This window comes from Gossypium arboreum, chromosome 13 (assembly GCF_025698485.1).
Source record: "Gossypium arboreum isolate Shixiya-1 chromosome 13, ASM2569848v2, whole genome shotgun sequence".
NCBI classification, from domain to species: domain Eukaryota; kingdom Viridiplantae; phylum Streptophyta; class Magnoliopsida; order Malvales; family Malvaceae; genus Gossypium; species Gossypium arboreum.
Window position 1 is genome coordinate 42,463,487 of NC_069082.1, and position 9,090 is coordinate 42,472,576.

Consider the following 9,090-nt stretch of genomic DNA (forward strand, 5'->3'; position numbering starts at 1 on the left):
TAACCCATCTCTGTCGTCGGATTAAGGTTACGGAGCATTACCAATCAATTAGAAAACATATATCGTTGTAACATAAAATAAATTAATCTAATTCAAAACATATCAAAAATAAGCATTTGGTCTCTAAATTGAGCCTTCGAGGCCCTAGAAATAGCTTAGAAGCAATTTGGGACTAATTTGAAATAAAATAGTAGTTTTAAGAAAAAATGCAAAAATGTGAAAACAAGGGTCACACAGTCATATGGCCAGGCCGTGTGACATGGCCCTGGTCGTGTAACATTCGATCAAAGGGACACACGACCATGTTCCAACCTATGTCCTCACTCGTCTATCTCATTGAGTTGCCACACACAGTCATGTACTAGGACATGTAACTCACTGGCATGAAACACTAAGAAATTTCAAATGACACATGGTCGTTTCGCCAGGTTGTGTGTGTCACACGACCATATGACAGCCCGTGTGAACCAAAAATTAACTCTAAATTCAAGCTATTTCAAGACCAAACCATACCAAACCAACCATTCCATTTGGGAACACAATCAAAAGACTTAAACATCATTTAAACATATCTAAACATACTATTTCTAACATCCTTATTTATCCAACCAATATGTCAACCAAAGGCACCACATTTATACTAAAACCTCATTATTCAAATCAAGGAATTATAGCCTCATTTTAAGCATAAGGCCTAATTTCTTTAACTACAAAATAACATCACATATAACCATTTACATATCATCACAAACAAACCAAAATGGACCATATAATCCAAGTATTTAAAAATGGCCAAAATAACCATTCCAAAACATGCCATCATACCATATACCATATAGAACCTATGGAGTATGCATCATTTGACACCCCTAAAGTGACCCTAGTCGGAAAGTGGTTTCGGGACCACAAAATCGAGTCATAAAAATAATTAGCCGTCATATTTTATGTTTATTATATGTGAATATGAATGTGTGAAAGTTTTAAGCTTCGATTTAGTCGATTGCATGTGAATTTAGTAATAGGACTTATGTGTGACACTTTTGAAAGGCGATAGGTTAATCTATAAGGACCTATTAATGCATGTTGTATAAAAGAAGGGTTTGCATGTCAAATTAGCCAAAAATCTAGATGGTGGCTTGCCATGCTATGGGGTAAAACATATTATAGACATTTTATGCTAATATGTGTGGGAAGAATAATAAAATATGAGGGGAGTGGGAGGAGAAACCAAAGTTGTCTCCCCCTTACTCCCCATTGCCGTGACTAGAGAAAGGGGAGGAAAAACAAAGTTCTTTCTTTGTTGTTCAACTTGGCCGAATAGAAGAAACAAAGGAGGGGAAGAATTTTTGGTCACTTGAGTCATTAAAAAGGTTAGTATATTATGTCAAATTGTGAAATTTTAACTTGTTTTAAGTAAATAATCATGGTTCTTACTTAGCCCATGCTAAAATTTGTAATTTTGATGGATGATTGGAGCATTCGGCTAGGGTATAAAGGAAGGATTTTGGTTGTTTCATCTAAGTATTGATGATGAATGTGTTATGGAAAGAAATCGGTCTTCCTAAGAATATGATTTGTGAATGTTTATATTAGTAATAGCGAAATTAACGAGGTTTGATGTCTTGAACAAATGTTGTTTATATGTTTTGAGTTTAGTAAAAAATTTATGTTTGAACACTTAAGGATTCGGCATTGTTCATGACTATTTTATTTAGAATGTGATTTTGAATATTACGAATATTGGAATGTAAGTATAGGTGTGATCGGTCATAGGAATTTGATATGAAGTTTTGTTAGGTGAGTGATGAATGGCCGAATGAATTATATACATTGTGAGGATGAAATTTGTATATAAATTGTGTATGTGTGATTTTATTAGTTAATGGCGTTTTGGCATTATATTTTGTTATGTGTGCATTCGGACTTTAGGGGTAATAAGATGAAGTTAAAAGGGTTAAAGAAGTATCTAAGGCTTGATAAGTTATTGTAGCCATTGCCGATTATATAATTGGTTAAAGGAAACTTCAAATCGTCCATGTATGAATATATGAGTTGATTATTAAATGAGTATTCGGCAACATTTATAATAATGAATATGAGAGTGTATATACATACATGTTGTGCATAACTTGAGTAATCGACTAAAATATATTTATATGTATGTTGATACCTTATGTATACGACTTGTGTCAGTGAGACATTCGAATATAAATATGTGTTAAAGTTACATATACAATTGTTAATGTGACTTATCAAGTACACAAATTTTAAAACGAACGATAATAGACTTAAGTGGTCAATTGATTCAAATGAATTGGTTTTAAAATGTATATGGATGCCGTATGACTATGTTTGATTGGGAAGTAAATTTGTTTGATTTAGCTCAAGAGCTTAGAGGATCAAAGTTGGATAGGGGAAAGGAAAAGGTAATCGAATAGCCGTTGAAATCGTTCGACAACTTCCGAGGTAAGTTTTAAGTTATTAAACATTGAGTAAATTCAATCATAATAGGACATAATGAGTTGATTTAATAAGATATGATGTGGCCATGATATGTCTTAAACTCAAATGGTAAGTTCATAAGTGTTTGGACTTGGAAATTTAAGAGCAAATTGTAATAATTTGCTTTGGACAGCAGCAGTAACGTGATTTTAGAAAATCACTATAAATTGTTGGTGTGGAATTATGGGCTGAATAAAATATGTAATCAAAGCTTAGTTAGTCTAGTTTCTTATAAAAGAGACCATGTAAGCAAAGAAATTTCCTATAAAGAGATATTTAAAGTTGTGTGGGACAGTATCAGAATGACTCCGAAATCCCCTGTTTTGTTTTTAGAAAATCATTATAATTTGTACAAAAATGGTTATAAGATAAAATTTATATGCTTAGACTCCTTAATGAGTCTAGTTTCAAATGAAATCAAATAGAACACATTTTGAATTCTGTACAATGAAAAATTTGATTCGTAGTGAAGAGTGGTTAGATTAGTCAAACAGTGAAACAGGGGAAACTTTAAGAAAAATCTGGTATTGATTGGCCAAACCTAAAATTCTGGAAACTTTATGGATAGAAGATATACGAGTCTATATTCAGGGAAAATTAACGGCAAGTGATTTGGAGTTTTTTAGCTCCAGTTATAAATAATTTAGTGACTATTGCTCAGGAAAACAGCTCATAGTGAATATGTGATTTTGTTGTAAACATGGATAAAACTTGTTTCAGTTGCTCATAAGCTATTGATTAAACCCATACGTGAATTCTAAATCGTGATATTGTAAAATGATATATGAGTGTTAGATGGATCTTTGATATTAAAATTTGTGAAAGTGTAAGTTTATGAGTATTCAAATATGAAATGAGAGTATGGCGTGAAATTGAATTATTCATTAGAAAATGATTGATGTAGATTCAGCCAAGACAAAGTGTATACATGATAGTATATGTGGTATGTGAAGTATATTTGGATAATTGTGATGTGAATACATGAAAATTTATATTTTGATTTAGGATTTTATGTGATGAATGTGAACATGCATATATGTGATAAGGCCGAATGGCCAATGTGATGAATGTGAGCATGCATATGTGTGATAAGGCCGAATGGCCAATGTGATGAATGTGAGCATGCATATGTGTGATAAGGCCAAATGGCCAATATGATGAATATGAACATGCATATATGTGATAAGGCCGAATGGCTAATGTGAAATATGTATGAGATATGTATATATGGTAAAGCCGAATGGCTAGTGCGAAATATGTATGAGGTATGTATATGTGGTAAAGCCGAATGGCTAGTGTGAAATATGTAGGCGATGTGCGTATATTGTGGTCGAACGACCAAATGTGAAAGGTGTGTATTATTAGATATTTGATGAGGCAAATGAATTACAAATATGACAGTCGATGTGAATGTTGTAACATGTGATTAAATGTACATGAAACTTGGAAATATATTCCGGGTAAGACCCGATGACTACGTGTGGAGATTTTGTCCGGGTAAGACCCGATGACTACGTGTGGAGATTTTGTCCGGGTAAGACCCGATAACCGTGTGGAGATTTAAATCGAGCTAAAGGTCTCGCTGATAATCCGAGTAGAGGTTAAAGCTATAAGACTTCGTAATAAGAATTGCTTATAAATATATTCAATGCGAAAGGTTAAGCAGTATGTACTCCAAGTTTATATGTGAGCTTGATTTGAACTAAATCATAAGGTAGTTATGTGATGCATCGTGAGCAATCTATGAGACTATTCCTATGATTATGTGACATCGGATCGGTGTGAGAGGTTATGTGAAATTTTGCGGTATATCTATGTCACATGAGCTCACTTTTATGTGAAAGTTTATCTGCCTATTGTATATGATGAGATGTGCATATTCGGTAAAGGGATGGTATGCCCGAAGGAAGAGTGAAATATAAATACGAACAACTATGTTATAATTTGATGGTTATCTGTTGACACTGCTTAAAACTTACTAAGCATTGTAATGCTTACTCCGTTTACTTTGTTTTCTCTGTTTTATAGATCTCACTTCGAAGCTACAGGCTCGGGGATCGTCAGCAACTAGTCACGCTATCACTATCCACTGCTTGTTACTGTTATGTTTTGAGTTATTTATGGCATGTATAGAATAGACTAGTGGCGGAAGAATATTTTTGGTTAATGTATATAAGCCATGCGAAAATGGCATCTATTGAATGTTTACTTAGAGAAGTTTGAATTTTATCCCTGGTTGTGCTTAGTACTTATTTAAATGAATGATCTTTATTTCAAGAAAAAGTTCAAAATTTTACTGTTCTGATATGAGTTACAAGTTCGGTAATGCCCCTTACCTATTTCGGCGACGGTTACGGGATAGGGGTGTTACACATGAGGTTTCATTCACCCATGTTTGCAACTATTATTCATGCCAGCATTTACCTTATTAACCACAACAAGCTTAACACAACTCAAGACAAGCAATTTCACTTAAATAGCCTTTCAACCCTATTACATGTTATTTATAACAATTAACCAAAATAACAATAAATACCAATATGTCAAATAGATAGTGTGAGATACTCTGACGAGATTCCAACCGACTGAGCTTCCTGATAATCTACAAGATAGAGGAAACAATTACGTAAGCATTTAGTGCTTACTAAATTCGTATAAGCGAAACTTAACTTACCAATCATATTAAACCAAACCTACTCTCATCAAGTCGTATATCAAACTTCCTTTCCTATACATATCACCTCATAAGGTTAGTAAATATATCATTACATATAAATCCCAAGTATCTCATGGCATATACATGATAAACATTTAGGCTTCATCCATAATTCATCACCTATACATATATCCTTTACACATACTTTCCATTGAAATCATATGGTTAATAGATAGTATGTAAATAGTACATCTATATAACATAACATATATTAAGAAATAGATTCCATGCATATTTCAGCCATCACTCGATAAATTATCATCCATTTTCATACTGAATAAGCATATTCATCTTTCCCTGTCATATGAATATTGGTAACATTAAATTTTCATACATGCCTTTCCATTAACCTTTACTTACCCGTTGAGCAGTTTAGAATAGGGACACTCGGGAATGCTCACACACATTGTGTGCCTTTACATGTGATCGTAACTTTTCCTTTCCATTAGTGCTCACACGAGCTGTTAAATGGGCCTACTCACATGAACTGTGGGTCGTAATGTTAGCTACATGATACTGCTCACACGAGCTATGAAGTATCCGTAATAAATGCAGGACCTTAGCCATTGGTAGGATATTCAAGACTAGTACTTGAAATCATATAACCCTAATGACATGTCATTTGTATCCTAGGTATTTACAAGGTTCAAACGGGACCTTTTCACATATCCAATTCCTTAAGTCTCACTATATCATACCATTTCACATATGCTTCATCAAATACATTTTTTTCAATTTTATACATCCAAAATCTTTCTTATCATTCCATTATACCATTCCACTACACATTAAGTGAAGTTCATATTTTTCATATATAAACTTTAATTTAATTAGCTTCACAACTTAATCCATTATGCTAATTTAATACAATACTATCCATCTAATTATACATATCACATTTATAAATTAACATTCCCTCTAAAACAACAATAACAATTTTAAATCCCTACACAAATGTACCTCAACAATTACAGTTGTAAAAATAAAGTCGACAACTAATCCAACACTTAGCTTTTCCTCGATTTTGATCTATTTGGCTCATTTCTTAATCTAAATAATATTTTTTATTCAATTAAACCATTAAAGTAACTTAACATAATTAATTCAAGCCTATAATCCATTTTAAGGTGAATTTACAAAATTACCCCTAACATTTTAACATTTATGCAGTTTAGTCCCTAACCCCGAAACTTGCAATTTCACCATTTTTAACCATAAATCATGCTAGCTAATTTTTACCCAATCTTATAACAATCCATATTTATCCATAATTTACAATATTTTCCTTGAATTTTACCATTTTCATAAATAAGTCCCTAAACTTGAAAATCATCAAAAATTCTTAACAAAATACTTATATTTAATAACTAAGCTTAATAAGCTATCATAAAATATTTATAGCTCGATTTATAGAAATGAGGTCTTGATCCCTCATTTTCTAAAACCACTTGACTTTAGGGACATATCACTTGAACCAAATTATTCTTTCTTTTAACAATATTCATTAAATTAAATTTTATTATTATACCATATTTAACTCTTAAATATTAAATAGTAATATTTACGAACTCACACGTCAGATTTGTGGTCCTAAAACCACTATTCCAACACCATAGAGAAATGGGTTATTACAGTTACGTTATTAGATTTCACAAAATCTGGTTCCTGTGAAGTTGGAGTTTCAACACTTGCCTAAACTTCCATTTTATCTTAAGCATCAATGGGCTCCTTTTCTACTGTGATAATATTTGGCTCTAACGTCATTCTACATCTTAAAAATACTACTTTACAATGTTCTTTACCGGGATTTCTTAGATTTTCTGTATCACTGGGAGAAGCGCCTTATAGTTGGTTCTGAAGTTCAGTAGCAAGCTGGCCCATTTGGTTTTCTAAGTTCTTCAAAGTTGTAGCTCGGCCTTGAATTAGTGCTACTTGGTTTTGAATCATGGCATCACTCTTAGCCGTGTACACCTTCAATAAGTTTTCCAAACCATTGGAAGGTTTGGCTTGTGGTGGTTTTTGAACTTGTTGGGTGAACCCTGGTGGTTGGGTTGGTCTGGATTACACATATGTGTTACTGGGTCTAGCCCCTAGTTACTCCAAGAAAAATTCAGGTGGTTTCACCATGATGGGTTATAGAAGTTGGATTGTGGTCCTTTCCCACCTCTGTTCTAGTTCTAACTACCCATGTAATAAATGGACTCTAAGTTTGATGGGTAATTTTTGAACAAGTGACTTTCCCCACAATATACATAGGCTATGTTCTCGAATTGATTAGGTGGTTGACCTGCAACATTATTAAATCCATTAGCAGTAAAATTCTTAAGCATTGAAGATATTGAGGATATCTAAGCTGCAAGTGAAGTAAGGGCATCCACTTCATGTACTCCTATGACTCAGCTTCCTGAAGCTACTTGATTGGTTGGCCATTAGTAATTATTACTGCAAGATTCTCTGAATGATTTCATAAGCCTCGTTATAAGACTTAGAAAGGAGAGCATCAATTGCATAAGCGTCTACCACTATCCTTATGTGTGCGTTCGGAACATTATAAAATATCTCTAATTGGATGGAAGGCAGAATTCTATGATGAGGTTATTTTTGTAATAATTCTTTGAATCTCTCTCATGCCTCATCATACTAAGAATCATCATGCATCTGCTGAAAAGAGTGTTCTAATTCCACAACTTATCATTCTTGCTAGGTGGAAAATACTTCATTAGGAAGCGTTCTGCCAACTCTTGACGTGTAGAAATTGAATCAGGTGACAATGAATTTAACTAGGGTCAAGCTCTATCCCATAGTGAATATGGGAACAACTTCAGCCTTAGTGCATCCTCGATTACTCTGGCTAGTTTGAAGGAGTCACTCACCTCCATAAACAATTTGAGGTGAAGGTGAGGATCAGCAACCTACTAAATTGGCCCGCTGTCTGAAACATTTGAAACATAATAGGTATTAGCTCAAATTATTGTGCCTCGATCTCGGCTGTTCTAATTCCTGAATTAAGGTCATGAGAAAGCGACATGGTATTGCCGTAAAGCTCAATCCCTGTCATCAGCAACAAGGGTAGGATTTTGAGCATAATTTTCTCTATTTTCTTAATTTTGGTTATCAAGGTTCATCTTTTCTATTTGTCATTGAGCTAGTTGCCATCTTCTTTGTCTAAAAGTTCTTTCAATTTTAGGATCTATTAGGAGCAAGTCAATAATTCGATCAATAATCATAAACACCTAAAAAAATACAAAATAATTAAATTAAGATTCAGTAGAAAAATAGACCAAAATGCAAAATTAATAATTTCACAAATAATGTCTTTTTAACAGTCCTCAACAACATAGCAAAAAATTTGGGACGACGGAAATGTGCAAGTGTAAATAATCATAACAAGTAATAAAGTGATAAGTATATCGAGTTATCATATCCACAAGGATAATAAAAGAAAATATTTATGAAAATATAGACTTAATCAAATGGCAGTGGAAAAATATTTTGAAGGGAGTGAGTTATTTTCTAAATTAACTAAGAACTAAATTTACTAAGTTAAAAAAAAACAATGATAAAAGCAAGACTTTAACAAGTTTAATCAATATGACATAGGTGTGCTAGATTAATCTTATTCTATGACTTGGAATTATTAAAGCAATGTTCATGATGCTACGAATAATTCATGGCAACTTGGTTCCTTGTTAATTGATGAAAAAATGCTTATTAAAATTAATTAACCTGTTTAACAAATGTCTATGTTAAATTAATTAACTAATTTTCATAAGCAGGCATAAGATAGAGAGAAGTAACAATATATTTATATACTGAAACAAGTCTAATCACAACAATATTTAGGTTATGTAAGGCAATAATATTGGTTAATA

The 9,090-nt window shown here is 32.8% G+C and overlaps 1 pseudogene; it reads left to right on the forward strand.

Moving 5' to 3' along the window:
- The first annotated feature begins 7,799 nt into the window (after positions 1–7,799).
- LOC128287221 (small nucleolar RNA R71) lies at positions 7,800–7,866 on the forward strand (annotated as a pseudogene).
- The last annotated feature ends 1,224 nt before the right edge of the window (positions 7,867–9,090 follow it).